Below are 21,294 nucleotides of genomic sequence, written 5' to 3'. Positions count from 1 at the left end.
CAGAAAATCACTACTTGGTGAAGTTATAGTGTCTTCCAATACAGATTTGCTAATTACACAATTGTAGTGCTATTTTTAAAGGTAGAAAACAACAGTAACAAAAATCTCTCCATGCTTTAAACAGTTTGGTGGACTAGCATTTGTCCCTGGCCCCAGGTTCTATACTTTTTGGACTCTCATATACTTCCCCCCCTTCTAATTTTATTTGAGGATTCTTCTGAGGTCTCTCCTATAGTTTCCTCTTTGTTCACTGGGAGTAAGGCAATATAATTAAAGTTCTATCAAAGCAGCTTATAGTGGGGCAGGACTGGAACGCCCTTCCTTGTTTTTCCTTCACCTCTGTGTCACATTATCTGCCTAGTCATTTTTAAATTTAGTTTACCAAGGAAATGTTCCATATATGTGCACCCCTGTAAGGGACCAAGTGGCAGTTGATGCCACATATTGGATGGAGTGTGTCTGATTATGAGTCACTTTGAACTGCTCACCATCTTTGGGTAACATTTTCCACTTTCTTATTCTAGGGTGAAAACCTTAGATTATAAATGCAAGGTATCTCTTAAATTCTATAAGTCTGCCTTTTTTTTTTTGCTTGAGTTTTTGATTTAACACCAACTTCTATATTTACAAGAAATAATCTTGTACTAATCCTTCATACCCTTCCAGTCTGCCTTCATATCCTTCATTTGCCCCACTAACCCTACAAGACTATTAATGTCTGTTGCCAAACATCTTCCTTTTTCTTCCCTGTGGGTAGCTTCTTCTCTACCAATGGGAGCGGTGTTCCAGACTATTCCTCAGGGATTATAAAGTATTTACTCTTATCAATATGTCTACCCCCCCACCAATTTCTTTTTTTTTTTTAATTTTATTTTATTATATTATGTTAATCACCATACAGTACATCCCCAGATTCCGATGTAAAGTTTGATGCTTCATTAGTTGCGTATAACACCCAGTGCACCATGCAATACGTGCCCTCCTTACTACCCCCCACCAATTTCTTAATCCAACCCTAAAATTAGAATTCAGTATATAGAGAACTGAATGGAAATTTTATTTAAGATGCCCACCATAAGTCATCAAGGCCTCAAAATCACCTTTTGTCATGCTCCAGACCATCCTCAAAGACTGTAAGTTTCCCTCCACATCAGCTCAACAAGCAGGTGCTTTCCAGGTTGTGGGTCATCCCTAAGAATCCCTTGTTCATAGTAGCAGTTACACTGGAGAGTCCTGCTATTTGATTTGGGCTAGAAAGTACTTGTCAGCCTTTGTAATTCAAAGGAAACCAGAAGTCTCATAGCTTTGGAAAAATCTGATGTTCTTTTTTTTTTTTTAGAAAGAGAGGGGGTGAAAGGGGCAGAGGGAGAAGGAGAGAATCTTTTTTTAGTTTTTTTTTTTTTAGTTTTAATAAGATATTTAACACAGTATATCCAAAATATTATCATTTCAACATGCAATCAATATAAAAATTATTTAACTTTTTCTCATAATAAGTATTTATTTATTTATTTATTTATTTATTTATCTTGAGAAGGAGAGAGAAAATCTTAAGCACACCCAATGCAGAGCCCAATCTTATGGGGGAGATCAAGACACTTAACCGACTGAGCCACCCAGATGCCCCATGATGTTCTTTTTATTCCTAGACTGGAAAGGCCTTGACTGGCAGTATCCAGACTTGTTAACTTTCCAAGCACCTATACAGAAAACACATTACATACCTTGCTTGAATTAGCCTGCATGACTATATCCTGTTCGATTTTGTCAGCCAAGGCTGGTTCTACGGGTATCTGGTCTGGAGAGTAGATAGGTATTAAAAAATCATGTTTTTGTGCTTCCTATTCTTAATATCACATGACTTACCAAATCTTACCCCTTATGCCTTATAACCAGAGAAGAGTTTGAGGTATGGGATATGGAAACTATGGGGACCTGACACATTAGGTTTAAAGATGAAAGTGTTCAGCCTCACATTCTGTCTAATCCCCCAAAATACTTGGAACTCTTTCCACACCTCCTCAACTTCTTATCTTACGAGAATTATCTATACACATCTTCTAAATTTTACGTGTTGCAATGAAAGGTTGTCAACAAAAACTTTAAAATAAAACTACAAAAATAATACAGAGGATAATCAATAAATATTTTCCTGCATTATGGAAAGTCCTTATGATATTTTTGTAATAATATCATCAAAGTATCATGTTATACTCAAGAAGATTAAATATATCTAAAATTAGCTGATACTAATTGTATCACTTGTGTAAATATTTAATAATCTCATTGCCATGAGCATGCTATGAAGCTGCACACACAAGTTGTGTCTTTCCACAGTATCAGCTTTATTCTATCATAAAGCAAAGTTAAATCACAATTATAAAGCAGGTTCAGGATTCCAAACTCAATGACAATTCACCATGAGATTGAATTTGACTTCTTACACAGGACACAAAGCAGGACAGAAGACAAGCCACACAACAAGTAAGACAACAGAAGGGTGCAGGAAATTAAGGAACTGAACACAAAGTTAGTCTGGGGACGCACAGTTGAGGTAGGGCCTTGGTCTGTCCGGGTCAGCTCTCAGCACTTACTGCTTCTGATGTCCAAGCAATGAAGGATCTTGGTTCTGTTCTGAGATGCGTCCGGCAGAGCCTTTGGCACCAGTTGCCTTTTTGAGTGATCAGACATACAGGCGTCATGTCTGAAGAGTCTTACAGTTTGCTGCCAAAATCCTTCCCTTTTTAAAGGGATTCAATCAGTTTTGGGTCTCTGCAGAGCTCTTCTGTTCTGCTCATTATCAGTTCTGGGGCGTCAGCTGACGTTGGTAGACTTACCTTTCCAAAAGGTCTTACAGAGATAGTGAAAACAAGATAACTTTGTGAAATTGTCCCTTGAGTTATTTCATCTTGTGTGCTGTATCTGGGGATCTGCAATAATAATAATTATTATAATTAGGTGGTGAGCCCTAGAAGTACCCTAACTTGTCTTTCAAAGTGCAGAGAAAATCTTATGCATGTCCCCTTATCTTTTTTAGCCACAGGTATCTGATAATATTCTGTATTTAAAGGTAGCATTGAAATCAAATTTAACCTTTAACTTAATTGTACGCTGCATGGGAATCAACATGTATCCTAATTTTCCATCCATAAGTTGCATCATCAGGGTAAATAAGGATTCTGATTTAGGATGTAGAGCTAGTATTTGATCTATTCAGGCAAAGTCCTTCAATCCCTGATTCCAGGGAGAGTAATCACCCTGCAAACTTCCCACATGGGTGTGAAATATAGGACCCTATTTGGTGTTGATCCCTTTTCATATAATGGTGAAGTGGGAGAGTGAGGGTCTTGTCTTGTGGAGTCGAGGAATGAATCTCATGGACAAAGGAAGTGAGTAAAGAGATAGAGTTTTGTTAAGCAAGGACACAGAAAAAGCTCCCAGGAGTGAGAGGGGTTCTGACAGGGCTGCCAACGTGGGCCTCCACCGACAGTCTTTTATTTAAAACTGATTCAGATCTGACCAGGGAGCTTTTGGCTTTAACATCCTTGTGATGTCTTGGTTTGAGTAAGGACTGGTGATAAGATCTTTAATGGCTTACTTCTTTGGGGTCTGGTTATTCTTTGTTAGTCACAAGGTGACTATCATAAAAAGACCCTACCTCTGAAGCCCAGGGCAGGGTGGTCTGGTTTGTTCTCTTATCTCTAGTTTTATTACACCTCAGCATTTCTGGGGTTTCTGTGAGCCTGATCATGTAACCCCATACCTATCTCTCCCTACCTAGTCTGGCCTGTCCCTTACTCAATGAGACCCTTCAGATGTATATCAGTGGGTCATATACTTGGGGGATGATTGCCAACATGTATCTTTGGTGGGGGGTATACATAAAGGAGGTTTCCAAAGGAATTTTTATATGTTAAAGTAGACTTAAAAGATCATGGGGGGTCGGCATAATGTTATCCTAAGATTGCCTTTTGCCCTTTGCAAAGTGTCAATACCCTGGCAGTTGAGTCCCTAGGCGAATGTCACTCTGCCTGTTTCAAAGACTTGTCAATGGGCTGTAGGCAGTAAGGAAATTTAATAATTTTTCTTCTGCTTTTGTTTCCCACATCAAGGACACCTCTCCAATCCTGGAGGGAGAATACTTGTGTCAAATGTATGGTTCCCATTTTGAATTTCTTCTTATTCATTCTATCATATAGGTATAATTCTAAGTTCTCTGAGGGTGGCTCCCTCCTCTGTCCCTCAGTGAGTCTAATGCAGACATTGGCAGCTGATGGCTGGAATAAAACTATCTTCTCATATTATCAGCACCATCTGACCCCAGCACCTAGCACATACAGCATGAATAAAGTGAATGAATATACCGTTTCTTATCTTGTCAATAATTTATCCAAGGTATATATTGATGTAGTTTTGAGTAGTGTTGACGTTGTGGGGGTCCAGAGCTGATGGCCAAGAAAGAATTCTTGAGATATCTTTGGTGCAAAAAGGTGATTTTATTGAAGCATGGGGACAGGAGACCTGTGCAGACCTGAGCTGCTGACACCCAGGATTGTGAGGAACAAGTGATTATATACTTTAGGGTTGGGGGAAACAAAGATAAGGGAAGTTCCAAAGGGATTTTCATATGCTCAAGAAGACTCACTGGATACTGGAGGCCTTGCTATTGTCAAGCTAAGCTATGGTAGTTTTTCCCACTAGCACGGAATTAACATTAAGACAGTTGGGAGTTTCCTGGAGTTATACTCTGCCTGACTTAATGATTTGTCAGTGGGCTGCAGGTTATAAGAACATTTAATTTTATCTACATTTCCTTCCGCCTTTATTTCCCACGTCAGGTATGAGCTATTTTCATTCACAATGTGACCCAAATCTGGGTTCACCTCTAGGTGGGCATTGAGCCAAAAGACACAACCAAGCCAAAGATTGGGAAAAGGAGGGATTTTACTTTCAACAAGTAAGGAGAACACTGTGGGTATTTCCCAAGGCAATGTTCCACTTTCACAAAAAAACAAAAACAAAATTGGGGATAATTTTAAGCTAAGGGTGCATGCATATTCATGGAGGGACTTGGCAAGGGAAAAATCATTGAAGAATCGGGGCAAAAGTCATCCTAAGTTGAGAAAGTCTAGGTCTTAGTTGATTGAAGTCACAGGGCCAACAAGGGTCGGCATCAACAGTTCTCTGGCTCCAGTTAGTCCTGTGTTTGAGCACTCAAAGTGTGCATTAAGTCAATCTGTGTTTTTGAAACAGTACTGGGAGTTTTACCATTGACTTACTGTCTCTGATTTGGTCTGGCTATTTCCTGCCTGGTAGATGATATAGGAAATGGCTGGGGTCAGAGCCAATGGCCAAGAAAGAATTCTTGAGACATGTTCAGTGCAAAAACGTGGTTTTATTAAAGAGTGGGGACAGGATCCATGGGCAGAAAGAGCTGTACTGGGGTCATGAGGAGTGCTGATTATAAACTTTCAAGTTTGGAGGGGGTTAGGGATAACATAAGTCTCTAAGGAATTTTTGGAAGGCGGCTAGCTATTGTTAGGAAAAGGTCCTTTATTTCTGTCTAGTAAAATCCTAGTCATGAGACCCTTCAGATGTCCATTGGTGGGCCATATACTTGAGGGCTGATTGCCAACATGTATCTTGAAGGGTAGAGATAAAGGAAGTTTCTAAAGGAATTCTTATGTTAAAATAGACTTAGAGGATCCTAGGGGGTTGGGATGCTGTTAAACTAAGATTGCCTTTTGCCTTTAGCAAAGTATTAACTTTGAGACAGTGGAACTCCCAGAAGAAGGTCATTCTACCTGTTTCAAGGACTTGTCAATGGGCTGTAGGCAGTAAGGAAATTTAATTTTTTCTCTTGTCTTTGCTTCCCACAATCAGTAGAGACTGTTAGATTTTGCATTCCCTTTGTTTCCTTAAAATTCCCTTTTTTCCTTAACTACTGATGTTTTTGCATCCTTTGTAATTCTAACACCTCTTGGGAAGTTCTGCAAAAAGTATGCTTGGGCAAATACAGCCATTTGGGCATAGATCACAAAAATAGATGGAGTCCTAAAAGGACTTCTCTTTTGTCTGGAGAGCTCTGTTTGTCTTTCTTTTTTGGGAATTCCAACTCTTTCTTCTTAACAACATTTTTAACACCAAATATGTGGGGATTGTTTCCCACACCAGTCAATTCTTAACTCTCTGAACAGTAACTGGGTGTCCCACAATTTATTTCAATTCTGACACTAACCACCCAAGTTAACATGGACCTCAGAGATTAAGAGTTTAGTCCCAGAGGCGCCTGGGTAGCTAAGTTGTTGAGCGTCTGCCTTTGGCTCAGGTTGTGATCCCAGGGTCCTGGGATTGAGCCCCACATCGGGTTCATCCACTGGGAGCCTGCTTCTTCCTCTACCACTCCCCCTGCCTGTGTTCCCTCTCTCTCTGTCAAATGAATAAATAAAAAAAATATTAAAAAAAAAAGAGAGATCTGAACTCCATTGGTAAGGGATGTTGATGGAGGTTTCCTTGCGTAGGCATATTTGATTAAAACATTGGTCACTAGTGATTAATTCAATCTCTAGCTCTTCTCCCCTCCCTTAAGGTTTCTCTCAGCCTCACCCTTCTAATCAAGCCTGAGTCTTTCTGGTGACCAGCCCCTATCCTGGAGTGAGGTAGGCCCCCAACCACCAGTCATCTCATTAGCATAAAAAAGACGCTCTTACCGCTCTACTCTGGAGTTCCAAGGGTTTTAGAAGCTGTATGACAGGAATCAGGCACTAAGACCAAGCATTTATTTTTTATTACATCTCCATATGTGAGGTTGGGTTTGTCCTGGAGAGAGGCCCAGAGTGGTGGCCACAGTGGGGTAGTACCTCTGTTGCCTCTGTAAGGGTCGACCGGGACCTGCCTCCCAGCCTAGTTGTACTTCGGGGCCTCTGCTCCTTGCACACTGGGTGTATAAGCTACATTACCTCCTGCCCAGTCTGCTGACAATAAGGCCTCCGTTAACTCACCTGCAGCTCCCCAGCAAACCCATCTGGTGACCATGGCTCCAGCTGTCTTTAGGAAAGCTTTCACCCTCTTTACACCACTGTCTCCATAGGCCTCCTATCAGCCACAGCTATTCCACAACTAGGAGTAAAACTTTAAGTAATTTAATAGAAAAGGAACTTATTAAAGGACATTAGACAGCTCAGACAGCCTTTGAAAAAGCAAGAATCCAATTTAGGAGATACACTGTGAGTAAAGAAGCCCCAAACCCCACTGTACAAGTGATCCAATTGGTTCCACTGGCCTTCAGGCACTTGGCAAAGAATGAGAAACATCCAGAAACGGACAACTGAGCTCAGATCCATGACACACCTATTGCTTCTGTTCTTCAGAGCCTGGGATCATTGCTCTTTCACCGGACTAATCACATGAGTGGGAAAGCATTCATGCACCCTCAGACTGACTAGCAGAGCATGGGTTACAATCTCTGATCAGAACTTGGGATGGTTTGCTCCTTCTCTGCACACTGTGCCCATCAACTTCTTATCTGCTTTCTACATATGATGATTTCTTATCTGATCATCACATGAAAACTGCTTCTTATCAGGACAAACTTGTTTTAAGCTTTCTCAACATTTCCTCCCAGATAATCTGTAAATGAACAGTCAGATGCTCTAACCCATGTTTCTGGCTTTTCCCATTCTAACAATATTATTACAGCGTCCAGTGTCATTCCTTCTGGCATTCTAGGGAAATTTTGGGGGTGCCGTTGCTGCTTTTTATGGTGATGTAGTGGAAAGTGTAGCGGCTGAACAAATTTTGCCAGTTTTTCCTGGATTAGTTGTTCTAGAGATGCTATATGGAAACACACTGATTTGTCAAGTATGTTATATATTATAAGTATTACATAGTAAATGTCAGGAAGAGATTTTTCAATGGAAGTAGCCCGTAGAAATATTTTTCAACTGATGATTCTTGGCAATGAAATATAGATGCGCAAATTTACTGGAGACAGGAAGATGGCATTTTTAACAAATCACAGAGACAGGAATGTGGCATTTTTGATAAATCATAGAAAGAATTATGACATTTGAAATGAAAGTTGAAGTTCATTGAAATTACTTTATTTTCCATAAAATAGAGTAATGCCTCCTTAGGTAGTTTTGTTATCATATTATGAAGTATGTACTTCATTATGATTTCATAAATTTTGTTATGGAAATATACTTGTAAACATGCCTTGTAAATACATTTTTGGTAGACATTATTGTTTTTGTAAAGGCTTACTCTATTAAAATTTATGGTTCCAGGGCTTTATTCATCCACTTGATTTATTAGTTTTGATGCCATAAGACAAGATAAAGTTGCATATATTACATTTACAATTATTTTCCAAAATCCTTTAATTTAGGGGGAATCCCAGAAGGTATGCAAATATATAGTTTCTGACATTTCTCCAACACTAAACTGAAAAATCCATTGAGTAAAATTTTCCAGTGTTTTTAAAAAATTATTCTCTCCATGAAAATGAACGAATTAGTTAAATTAATCTTTGCCATCCCCTCTCCCATAAGTCTTGGAAAGAGAAAATAATTTTACCACATTGTGGCCTATGATGATTTACTTTTTCTCTATGTGTACTATTGCCCAATTTAAATGACGTCATTTATGATTTACTGTTAAAATATGTGCAATGTGTAGACATATTTGCGAAGTTTGAAACATCCAAAGTTATGTTGTGGTAACTTCAAAGATTAGATTAAGATTTCTCCCTCCTACTTCAGAGCATTGAAGATGAGTATCTGAGAGGAAGTGAATGTCAGGGCACTGCAGGGGTCAGAGGCAGGCTGCCCCCGAACCTGCAGATTTAGCATATTCATTATTTTATTTTTTTTAAACATTTTTAATTTTAATTCAATTAATTAACATGTAATGTATTATTGGTTTCAGGGGTACAGGTCCGTGATTCATCAGTCTTATATAATACCCAGTCCTCATCACATCACATCACATGCCCTCCTTATGTCCATCACCTACTTACCCCATCCCTCCTCCTCCTCCCCAGCAACCCTCAGTTTGTTTCCTATGAGTAAGAGTCTCCTATGGTTTGTCTCCCTCTCTGCTTTTGTCATGTTTTATTTTTTCCTCTCTTCCCCTATGATCCTGTTTTGTTTCTTAAATTCCACATATTAGTGAGATCATACGATAATTGTCTTTCTCTGATTTACTTATTTCATTTTGCATCATACACTCCAGTGCCATCCACATAGTTGTAAATGGCAAAATTTCATTTTTGTGATGGCTGAGTAACATTCTGTTGTATATCTATCCCACATCTTTACCTGTTCATCTGTTGATGGACATCTGGCTCTTTCTTTAGTTTAGCTATTGCGGACACTGCTGCTATAAACATTGGGGGCATACTGATGATTTTAAATGAAAATTACTTAAGGAACATCTGGTGCAAGGATGCTCTTATGTCCTCCTGAAAGCAGGAAACAAACCTCCCACATGAGAAACTCCCTCCCTGTCCTAAGAAGTGATACATCCTTGTATCCCCAGACATAGGGACCAAAAGACGAGAAAGCTGTCTTATAGCTCATTACTTTTTTTCTAATCTACGACCCCAGCCCAAATTCTATTTAGACTTCTTTACAAATTAAATTACAAATTCTTTACAAATTAAGGGTCCCAAATATCCGTTTTCTTTGTCCTGTCAGTTCCTCAGAAATTTTGTCTTCTTGTCTAAAATGAATAAAAATTGCCTTCCTTGGTTATTTCTTTAGGTCTCATTTTCATAATTGGACCTCTGTCTGCATGTAATAAGACTGGTGTTTTTCTCCTGTTAATCTGTCTCATATTGACATAATTCTTAGTCCAGCTAAAAGACCTTCAGGATAGAGGAAGAATTTTCTCTCCTAGATGGGACCTAAGTACAACTTTTATTCTTATGGTCATCTTTTATTCACTCATGCTTTAATTCAACCAGGTGTTAATTCCAAATTTCTGGTTTCACATATGAGGAGATTAAGATAGAAAAAGTGATTTGGTGAAGGTCATGTGACAAATTCTTGGCCAGTCAGATTTGGGACTTTTCCTTAGGTGAGAACAGGAAACACTCAGCAACTTAGAAATTTTTAGGGTGGGTGTGAGCCCAGATAAATGTCAAGTGACTGGCCAAATTCAGAGGCCACTCCATCGGGTAAAAAGTCCAAATGGGTGAAAATATGTTCTATTATCATTGATGCCATATGACAGTGCCCCTCCCCCATACATTTCTGTTAGTTGTATCAATAAAATATTTCCTGAGCATTAATTTTGTATGTTTCTATCTTATAAATGTACTACTGTGTCGCTATATTTTGCTGATAATAAAATGTTTACATATAGGTAGAAGTAATATACATATATTTCCTGTAACAAATAATCATTTTGTGTATCCCTGGGATGTGCAGCCCAGATTTGGAAACCATTGTCACAGGACATAATGCAGTCTTACTCTAGAATTTTTGTGCCCAATTCATAGTAGAGTGTATTAAACAAAAATTATATTCTCTTTTCTTGATTGGGTACATTTTTCTTAATTCTATGCCCATCTCTTGGAGAGTAGATGTGACTAATTATCTTCAAAAGATAAGTGCTACTATTGAAAGGGTTTACAAGTATCATAGGAGTCTCAAAAAAAATTCAATCTTAAGAGTCATTATACTTTGCTCTCATTATTCTGATTTTGAAATGATGAGCCCAGGCCTATGTCAACAAATTATAAAGGAATAGAATAGCATAAAGGAAACAGTTTGACATATTTGATGATAACATTTGATGTTGACATCAGTTTCTTAACAAAACCTCTTATGAAACAAATTGGTTCACTGATTTTTTTCACCAGAAAATTTGGAATATAATATTATGAAGTGCAGCCTACTTGTTTTAGAAAATTAATGAACAAAATTTAGCAAACCTTCACATGGTATTTTAAGGGGTATTTTAACTCTTAACTCCTTACTTAGATTCTAATGATTAAAAAGCAAATTAGGTTTCTAAGATTTAACATCTAATAGGGACCAGTTGATTTCTTCTCCCAAATTTGTTCTGCTATGGGCTTTGCTGTTCCTCCTAATAAGCACAACACTTTCTACATTGTCACAAAAGCCAAATCCTCAGTTCCAGTCTTCTTCCTTAAATCTGGGGTAAATATATGTCCTGATTAATTCAGGACAGTCCTGGCTAACATCTCTTGTCCTGGCTTATTACTAATCACTCCCTTTTACTCTCAAAAGCATTCTGGTTTGGAAAGCAAATTATACAATTACTCTATCTTTTCTCCTAAATTCCTTTCTCCAACAAGCCTTGTTAGAGCAACCTACAAAACATATCTCTATTTGTCCACCTTTTCCCTCTTTTTGTTGTTAACATGGCCCAAGCGTCTATCGTCTTGAACACCTATTGTTCACTCTGCATTCAATCTCAAAACAGCATCCAAAATGATCTTTACCAAATGTTAAACACATCCCTTGAAGCAGGTAGTGTCACATGGAAAAGCCAAAATCCTTGCTATGGCTGCTTGAGCCTTTATTCTCTTTGTTCTTGTCCAGTACATTGAGAAACAATCTCCATCCTTGCTCTGCTGCACTAATTCCCGGAAGCCTCTGCATCCTCCAGTCTCTGAGCCTGGAGCTCTTCGTTGTGATTAGTTCCCTCTCAGTGTTCACGTCCTGGAATAAATGCCAATTCCTCAGACAGCCTTTCCTCACCACCCAACAAAAATAGCCCACCAACCACTCACCAATGTCTGTTCTAGGCTCCTGTCCTCTCACTTCCCAGCACTTATCATTAGCTAAAGTTACGTGATCATTCAGCTATCTTCCTCCTGTTACACTACGAATTTAGAACTACCTCTTGTCCTTGGCTGTAGTTTTGCTGCTTCAAACAATGTCCAGTGTGTTCTATAGTACAGACATTACAATTATTTGTTAATGAAAGGTTAAAGTCGATATTCATAAAATCATATTCAGAGGTCATTATGATTGTTAACTATGAAATGCCTCCTTCTATAATGAAATAGTGCCCCCAAACTTATCTTCCAAATCAGAGTATAGATTTCAAAAACTATAAAAAATTAAGCCTCATCATTCTTCCCAAATGTGAGGACTTGAAATAATATTCCTATACTCACAAAATGATAATAATAAAAATGTTAATGTTATAAAATAAGTATAATAATAATGTAATCAATGTGGTTGATTCTTTCCAAACTTGAATGTAGGTAAGTACCTATTCATTTTTCTTAAGATCAAAATAAATCTGAGTCCATGCCAGCATTACTGCAATGGCAGTAAATCCAGTTATGATCATTTTTGAGCTACGTGTCTTTCCTCAAGGTTGCACAATTATCTGAGCACAATTATCTGAGCAGGTATTAGGGTTTTTTTCCTAGCAGTACAGAAAACAAGAGTATGGACTGTAATCCATCACAGTCGCTTCTGGCCAAGTCCGTATATTGAAGTTAGGGGCTCCATTGTCCCATGTCAAGCTGGAAATTTCATCTTTATATATTCTGGGAGCCCCAGAGGCAGGGTACAACTTTTCTGGATAAACCTCATCTTAAACCAGTCTTCAGAGGACCTGCCAGCTTCCTGCAGGGCATCATCTAGCAAAGCCTGGTCCTTGCTGCAATAAAACCTCTTTCTTTCCCATCCTATCTCTGTCTCGACTAGCTCTCTTTTAGGCATATCTCCTGAGGGATGTCAGAGTTTCAGGAAACTGAAATGGGAAGAAGAATGCCTTTAACAGCCTTTACTTTCTGCCCTGCCACTGAAAACCATGGCACAATAAAAGTTCTTTTATTTTGCTCTGTTTTTCTTTGGCAAAATGAGCCTATTAACTCCTCTCAGAAGAATCATATAAATACATGAAGTAAAATACATACAAGCACAAAGAAAACAAATTATATCGAAATATGATTATAAATTATATTAATCACATTAATTAAGACCTAGCAGTGGGGCAAATCAGTACCATGACTTAATAAAGACCACTTAATTTAATAAATACCATGATTATACTGATAAGCAAAACAATATTTTTGAGTTATCTGCAACAATTGTGTATAAATATTAAAATATTTAAAATAGCTATGGATTATTATTTTTTTAAAGATTGTATTTATTTATTGGAGAGAGAGAGAGAGCATGAGCAGGAGAGGAGCAGAGGGAGCAGGACAAGCAGACTCCTGCTGAGTGTGGAGCCTGACACAGGACCCAATCCCAGGACCCTGAGATAAGGACCTGAGCTGAAATCAAGAGTTGGTGGCTTAACCATCTGAACCACCTAGGTGCCCCAGGGCTATGGGTTCTATTGGTATGTCCAAAGCTACTTTGTTTTTATCTACATTCATAATTGAAGAAACTGCTAAATATCAATTAAAAGTCAGTGAAACTGAAGACATATTTTTTTCTTATCTATGTTCACAAACTCCCATTAAGAACCTAATTTATTATATGCTAATCATAACATCTACACTGTGGTAAATAGATTATCTCAGTAAAGAAGTCCTGATAGGTGTTTGAAGACACTGTTTTTGCAAAACTAGAGCAGAACTGCCATTTCCAGGTGTGTCTTGCTGTCCAATGCACGCTGCCACAGAGCCCCACTTTCCTCATTACCCAGCTGGCAAAATTGGTCTCCTCCACCAGTTGTGGCAAACCCACCATTTCTTCTCATTTGGTGGTGGGAATATTCCTAAGAACAGCTTCAGTTTATACACAAGAATGTGAGCCATCTCTTCAATGTTGATCCAATTTTCAAAGCATCAAAAACAATAAACATGTATGAATACAATGAGGTCCAATTCACTTTGACCCTCACCATATCCTTGTGAGCTGAGTAGAGACTGGGTATTGAGTACTCCCTATGCATAGTGGGTAAGAAACAAAGTGCAGTAAGACTGAGTTACAGAAAATCCCAAAATTGGGGAAGTCAGAGCCAGAGAGTAATTAACACAAAGTGACTTCCTCAATAAGTTACTGGAAATGCTATATAGCACACATTTTTAAAGCAGAAACCAAACTTAGGGAATGTGTATTTTTTCTGCTCAGTATGAGACTAATATTCATTTCTCTTTGGTATTCTGTCTTCTCTGTCTACATATATCTCTAAACAGAGACATACCCTGAATTGCATTAGATGTAAGCAAATGTGTTTGATTTAAAATCCTAGTTTAAAGGAGAATCAGAATTTTATATTTTATTTTTCTGAACATTTGGTTACCTTTCATGCCATTGTATATACCATATTACCGTTTAATATGTAAACTTAAGTTTTGATTCTGGTCTAATTTCAGAGTTAGTAAAGAGGTTGAATTTTTGAAGAAAAATTCTGTAACTGAAAAAATTGAATGAACTATCAGATCATGAAAGGTCATCATAAGGAAAGCAAGCATCTACCTAACCACACTCTAAACTATAAAGTAGACAGTAGATATAAGCTGGTTTTCCAGTATAATGTTTGAAAACTGCAGTCACTACAGCAGACGCATTTTGAACAGAAGGTATCATTTTTATATGAAGTAGTTTGTATATTAATTTGTCCTAAACAGAGGAGTCTAATGTTTGCTATTAAATGTGTAACTCATGATGTATTCCATTGGGTTTCTTACTTGCATTAGTAGTTCTCTCTCCTGTTCCTATATATACACATGCATATTCTTTTAACTCTGAAAGGGTATAAACATGCAAATTACAAAGATAAACTGCATTTAATCACGCATAATTAAAAATTTCAAGCTTAGCATGGGTAATCTATCTTGTCAACAAAAGCACAATCAACTTTCCCCAGTACTTTGAATGTGTGTCAGTTGTACTGACTGATAAACAATGTGGGTGCTGTCAGTAAAACATGCCAGAAAACTAGTAGCCTCAGCTCTTGGGTGTCACAGGGTGACAGCTTGCACTAAGTGGTCTTAGTGGTTGTCAAGGTAGTGTGGTAAAAGACAGTCAACAGATTTCACAGTTAAGGTGAAGTAAAAATAAAACTTATGTATCAGGTGAAAAATGCAATCTTTAAACATCTGATAATTTGATTTAACCTATTATTGTTCCTCCATAAATAGCTTATGAGATGTACATTTTCCATGGTCAGCCTGAGAATAAAATATAAATTTTACATGTAATCTTCAAAGTTAAGATAATTGCTTCAGATGGGGCGCCTGGGTAGCGCAGTCGTTAGGCATCTGCCTTAGGCTCAGGGCGTGATCCTGGCGTTCCGGATGGAGTCCCACATCAGGCTCCTCCGCTGGGAACCTGCTTCTTCCTTTCCCACTCCCCTGCTGTGTTCCCTCTCTCCCCGGCTGTCTATCTCTGTCAAATAAATAAATAAAAAATCTTTTAAAAAAAAGATAATTGCTTCAGAATAAATAGCTTTTTGGGGACAGGTAGCTTAAAATTCTATTTGTAAACAATTCAAGAATGAAGTTTCTAGATACTTGGAAATATCAATAACATGCTTACAATTGAGGATGTAAGCAGACACAACGCCCAGTGCCACCTTTGAGCCGAGGAAGGCATATCAGATGTTCGGATCCCCTATGAGAGGGAAGGGAATACTAGACCTTTCAGAGGGACACACTGTGCTTTCTGCTTCCTCCTGGTCCTCAGCTGGGGTAAGTTCACAGCTGGCCTGGCCGCACTCTCCGCATCCTCTCCCAGTCTCCCCACACCAGATCTCTCCCTGGTAAGGACCAGAAACAAAAGGAAAGAAAAGGATCCTTAAAGTGGGAGAGATACCACAATTTTAACTCCTTAGCCAATGGATTATTTTCTATTTTTAAAGTTTAAATAATACTTTTACTATAGTTATTTTATATTTAAACTTTAAAACATTTTTGAGGACACTTCCAATTTTAGAGTTTGAAATAATATTAACAGCTCTTCAATTGAAAGACCTTTTCCCACAGATAAAAGGTATGAATTTTAAAGAAGCCAAAGCATTTGTGTAACAGCTTTCCTTATGTATCATTTCTCAGGAAGACACAACTGATTGGAGGGGACTTCCCCAAAAACTTGTCTTTTCCAGGACATTAGGGAGAGATGGAGAGTTGAGAAAAACAAATTCCTACCTTACACAGTTAATATCAGAAATTTCTGTGTTCAAGAATTATGTTATTCTCCTTTTTATCATTAGTGATATTTAATTTAATTCAACATCCATTAGCCCATTTTTCAAATACCTTTCATGGGCTGGAGAAACCCAAACTGGTAGCCCAAAGTCACTCTGTACGAGGATCACATGGTTATCAGGCACCTTGGAGAAAATTGTCTGCTTGTCTGTTTTTGCAAAAGTCTCACTTTTCTCTTAGGAAAACAGCTCTAAAAGGTAACATTTTTGCTCATTTTATACTAAACTGAGTGTAGATTTCCTGCTATTAAATACCCACCAGCCCAAGAGATGGTCAGTAAAGGAAGCAGGAAGGGCAGTGTTTGCTTGGCCCACAGACATGCTATAAAAGCCTATTTTTAGGTGTGGCTTTCTCACCCAGAAGGTTCTGAACTGTGTGAAACTTGCAAATGCTGCTGCAGCATATTAATACAGGAGGGCATTGATTCACCCCAAAGTAGAACACTCCTGAATACACTTCTGTCACCACTGATAAGCTTAAAAATAAAACTGTCAGTTATTTTCCCAGAAAAAAAAATGGATTTATTCAGTAATAAGGTAGAATTGCAATTCAGGACACACAAGCTATGGAAAAACCAAAGGCAAGTCCAACAAATAAAGGAGAGGAACCTTATTTTATGGAAAAGGAGGAAGTTGGGTGGGGTTGTTTTGAATGAAAGTCTGTTGGAGAAAAGTAAAAGTTCAGGGTGATGTCTGTTTCTCATTGGCTGGGTTGCAGGATTTGTGGATTTCTTGTAGGAGATGCAGTGTACATCTTTTCTGTTTGTAACCTGTAATTGATGATTCTTTCCTGTTGATAATTCTTCTGTTGGAGTCTGTAACTGACACTTTCTTCTATAACCTTGATGCTGAATGGTGCCGCTCCCCCTCCAGCCACCCCTTTTAGCCTCCCAAGTCCACTTTAGCGTGGTTTCCCTTTATTAATTGTCGCACCACAAGACTTTGACTTTCAAGGCATTGTCAGTGATCTGGAATCATTATAATGTGGAAATGCAACAGTGGTAGTGAACATCTTTTATGCTTCTCTGACCTGTCAGAGGAGAGGGCAGAGGCCACATTTCGAGAAGGTTCTTTGCTGTGGCTATCTGGGATATTTTCAGTTTCAGAAAAGTTGCCCTGAACTGAAAAGGGTTCGTTACAGCCAGCTTTGCGACATTCCTCTCTGTTGAAATGAATATATAAGATGAGCCTGAAGCATCTCCTAGTGTCACAAAGAAAGTGCCCACAGACACACACACACACACACACACAATGAGGGAGTGTGTGAAAGGGATAAAGGAGTCAACTAAAAGATCTCCCAATGGACAAACCTGGGACAATCTAAGTGAATAACATAAATAAAATAGCTTAGATTATAAGTAAAAGTATGAAATAAGTATCCATGAGTCCAAATTTATATAATAATTGCATAAATAAATAAATGGGGGACAAAAGACAAATCTCCAGAGCAGAATAATTCCAAATACTTTACACAGGTACTCTGTCCTTAAGAAGGTTGAGTACAACTCCCCATCCTTAAGTGTGGGCTACATACAGTGACTTCCTTCCCAAGTGTCCATCATGGAAAGGTGAAAAAGAATAACTTCACAGTGGAGATACTTGGCAAACACAACCTTAGGCAGGTAAATAGGTCAACATCAATAGGATAAGTCATATTGATAGTATGTTCTCCAGAAAGATGTGATAAAAATGGTCTTCAACCCCAAAATTTATAACCTCAGTTTAATAATAGGAAAAGCAGATAAATCCCAATTGAGGAACATTGTGCAAAAACCTGGCAACGCTTTTCAAAACTGTCAGAAACAAGTAAAGTGTGATGAACTGTTACTATCAAAAGGAACATGAAATGATATGATGACTAAATGTAATGTGGGATGTCAGATGGGAACCTGGGGGGGGGGGAAGAAAAAATAAATCTTATGCAAACCAAAGAAATCTGAATAAAGTATGGAATTTACTTAGTAATAATGTATCAATATTTGTTCACCAATTGTGACAAATGGAACTTATTAATGTAAGATTTGAATAATAAAGGAAACTGGGTATGGAATATATGAAAATTGTAATATCTCCCCAGTTTTTCTGTAAATCAAAACCTATTATAAAATTTAAAGTTTACTTCAAAGCTCCTTTACTGAATTCATTAATTATAAGGATAAGAACAGGAATCTAGTAATGTACAAAAACAAGAATCATATCCAGCGTAGGATACGGGAATTGTAATATTACGTTTGAGTTTATCCACTTAGTTGAATATTATACAGCCAGTGTGAATATTTTCAAAATGTTCATATGAAAATGGGAAATAGTTATGTTAAAATGTTAAATGAAAAGAGTTGTTTCTGTATGAAATATGATACATTTATATAAAGTATCCACCAGAAGCTCAGATCTTCCTTAAACAAAAGAGGGTGAGAGATAGAGAGAGATGCTTAGTGAGACATCGACTTTCGTTTATGTTTTCACTCATATTTTGTACAAATTACAATGGATTGATCTTATAAAAAAAAGTTCTTTAAGAAAGAACATATATCAGGGTGCCTAGGTGGTTCAATCAGTCAAGCATCTGACTCTTGAATTCAGCTCAGGTCATGATCTCAGGATTATGAGATCGAGCCCTGTGTTGGCTTCCTTGGTCAGCAGAGAGTCGGCTTGGGGTTCTCTCTCTACATCACCCTCTGCCCCTCCCCCCAGCTCTTGTGCACATGCTCTCTCTCTCTCTCAAATAAATAGATAAATCTTAAAAAAAAGAGAATTATATATATTTTTAGAGTATACAGAATCCAAGATTAAGAATCTTTAAAAGGAATCTACTTAAGTGCTTTAAGCTTAATTATAAAACCAGACAGACCTGTATTTATATATTATTTCCAACTCTTAATACTTATATGAACTTTGAAAAATTATTCAATTTCTAAGTCTTGGTTTCCTCATCAGGAAAATAGGGAATAATCATACCTATCATAGTATTTATCACAGTGCCTGAATCATGGTTAATGCCAAATAAATACTTAGGTATTTTGTTAGAATAAAATTAAAAATATTTTAGTCTGAATTCTAGAGTAGAAAGATGGGAGCAGGTGGAGAGATTCTGAGAAATTAATGGAGAGCATTAACTTTTTTTTTTTTCTTGGAGAGCATCAACTTATACCAATTTCTCCTGAATTGAAGTCACTGGAGAAAGATCATAGGTAGACAGGAACATTCTTCCAAATGATGCGGGAAAGTGTGGTAATAAAAGTGCAAAGTTGAAAGATTAAATTCCAAGGAAACACTGAAGGGAATCAATACAAACCCAGGGCCAGCTCAGCAAAAAGCAGAGCATGTGATACTGACTTGCAAGCACAAAGAAGAAGCAACGTCTGGCTGTAAAAGAAAAAAACAAAAACAAAAAAATGTGATGTGATTTTAGAAAAAGTAACGTTTAATATAGAAGTAAAAAATTATTATGGGGAAAGAGATTTGTTTGGGATCTTTTGCACTGGCCTGGAAAGGTTTGTGTCCAAAAAAATGTGGTTATTTAAAGTTTACAATGTGAATTTTTAAGAATATTGATTGAATCATTTAATTGGGAAAACAAATTTTGACGACGAAAATCAGATACGAAAATATGAGCGTTCAGATCTACGTGAGATTCTCTGTAACGTTTGTGTTGCTGCCTGGTCATCAACAAATCTCAGGCAGAGCCCCCAATAAACCAAGCACAGCCACTTTGCAGTAAGATAGCCCCAACACGCTTAAGGAGAAAGTAAAGCAGAAACATGCCAGGAGACCTCTGCGAATCTGAGCTGTAAGGCTGGGCCCTGTTTAGCTACTGAGAGGTTATATTACTTTGCTAGAGCTTCCGTGACAAAGGACCACAGACTGGGAGGCTTAAACAACAGACATATATTTTCTCACAGTTCTGGGGGTCACAAGTCCAAAAGCAAGGTGCCAGTAGGGTTTGTTTTTTCTGAGGCCCCTCTCCTTGGCTTGTGTATGGTCATCTTTTACCTGTGTCCTCAGATGGTCTTCCCTCTGCGCATGTCTGTGTCCTCATTTTCTCTTCTGAGGACACTAGTCATAGAAGATTAGGGCCCACTCTAAGGGCCTCATTTTAACTTCATTACCTCTTTAAAGACCCCTTCTCCAAATTCAGTCACAGTCTGAGGTACTGGGGGTTAAGGCTTCAACATATGAATTTTGCAATAACAGACGGTATTTAATTTTAGTTTGGTATAAAGATTGGGACAGTAACCAGGCATGTTGCACCAAGATGACCCTAGATAGAAAAGTAGCCATCATCACTTCTGCTCGTGATTAAAGCCCTCATAAGCCACATCTCAGTGATCAGAATATGTGGACTAGTGGTGTGATTTGTGGTGACCTGGGGTTCTGTGCTTCCACATGATTTCTGTCTTCCTGATCTCTGTGGCAATGCACACTTAAATTTTTTTTTTAATAAGAATGTGAATTTCAGGAAACTTTTTTTTTTAGAAGACATGGAAAGTGGACATCTATTACCTCCAAAAAAACATTTCCAGAAAGTATGGCAATTGCCAAGATAACGCCTAAGGCTAAGGGTTGCTCAATTTCAGTGTGTATGAGAAGACCTTGATGGAAGGAAAGCTGTCATGTTACTGAGATGGCTTCGAAGAATTCAGGTGAGAACTGGGGTCTGCGGGGGCCATCAGGATGGAGATCACATCAGAATGGGACAAGCTGAATTCAAAGACAATGTGGTGGGGGGGGGGCGCCTGGGTGGCTCAGTCCTTAGGTGTCTGTCTTCGGCTCAGGGCGTGATTCCAGCGTTCTGGGATCAAGCCCCACATCAGGCTCTTCCGCTGGGAGCCTGCTTCTTCCTCTCCCACTTCCCCTGCTTGTGTTCCCTCTCTTGCTGGCTGTCTCTCTCTCTGTCAAATGAATAAATAAAATCTTAAAAAAAAAAAAGACAATGTGGTGAGAGAATGTTAATGAAAAATCTCATTAGGAAAGCAGGAGGCTCCCTGAGGTTCACTGAAGGGCATCAGATCAAGGTCCATGTGAACTTTAATATTTTTTTTTTATTCAGATCACTTTGAAAATAAAAATCTTTAGATTTCAATAGCATCAAATGTACTGATTGGAACTTTTTTTTTAAAAGATTTTATTTATTTATTTCAG

The sequence above is a fragment of the Ailuropoda melanoleuca genome, unplaced genomic scaffold (genome assembly GCF_002007445.2).
Source record: "Ailuropoda melanoleuca isolate Jingjing unplaced genomic scaffold, ASM200744v2 unplaced-scaffold11384, whole genome shotgun sequence".
Lineage (NCBI taxonomy): Eukaryota > Metazoa > Chordata > Mammalia > Carnivora > Ursidae > Ailuropoda > Ailuropoda melanoleuca.
Note: the sequence above shows the minus strand (reverse complement) of the source record.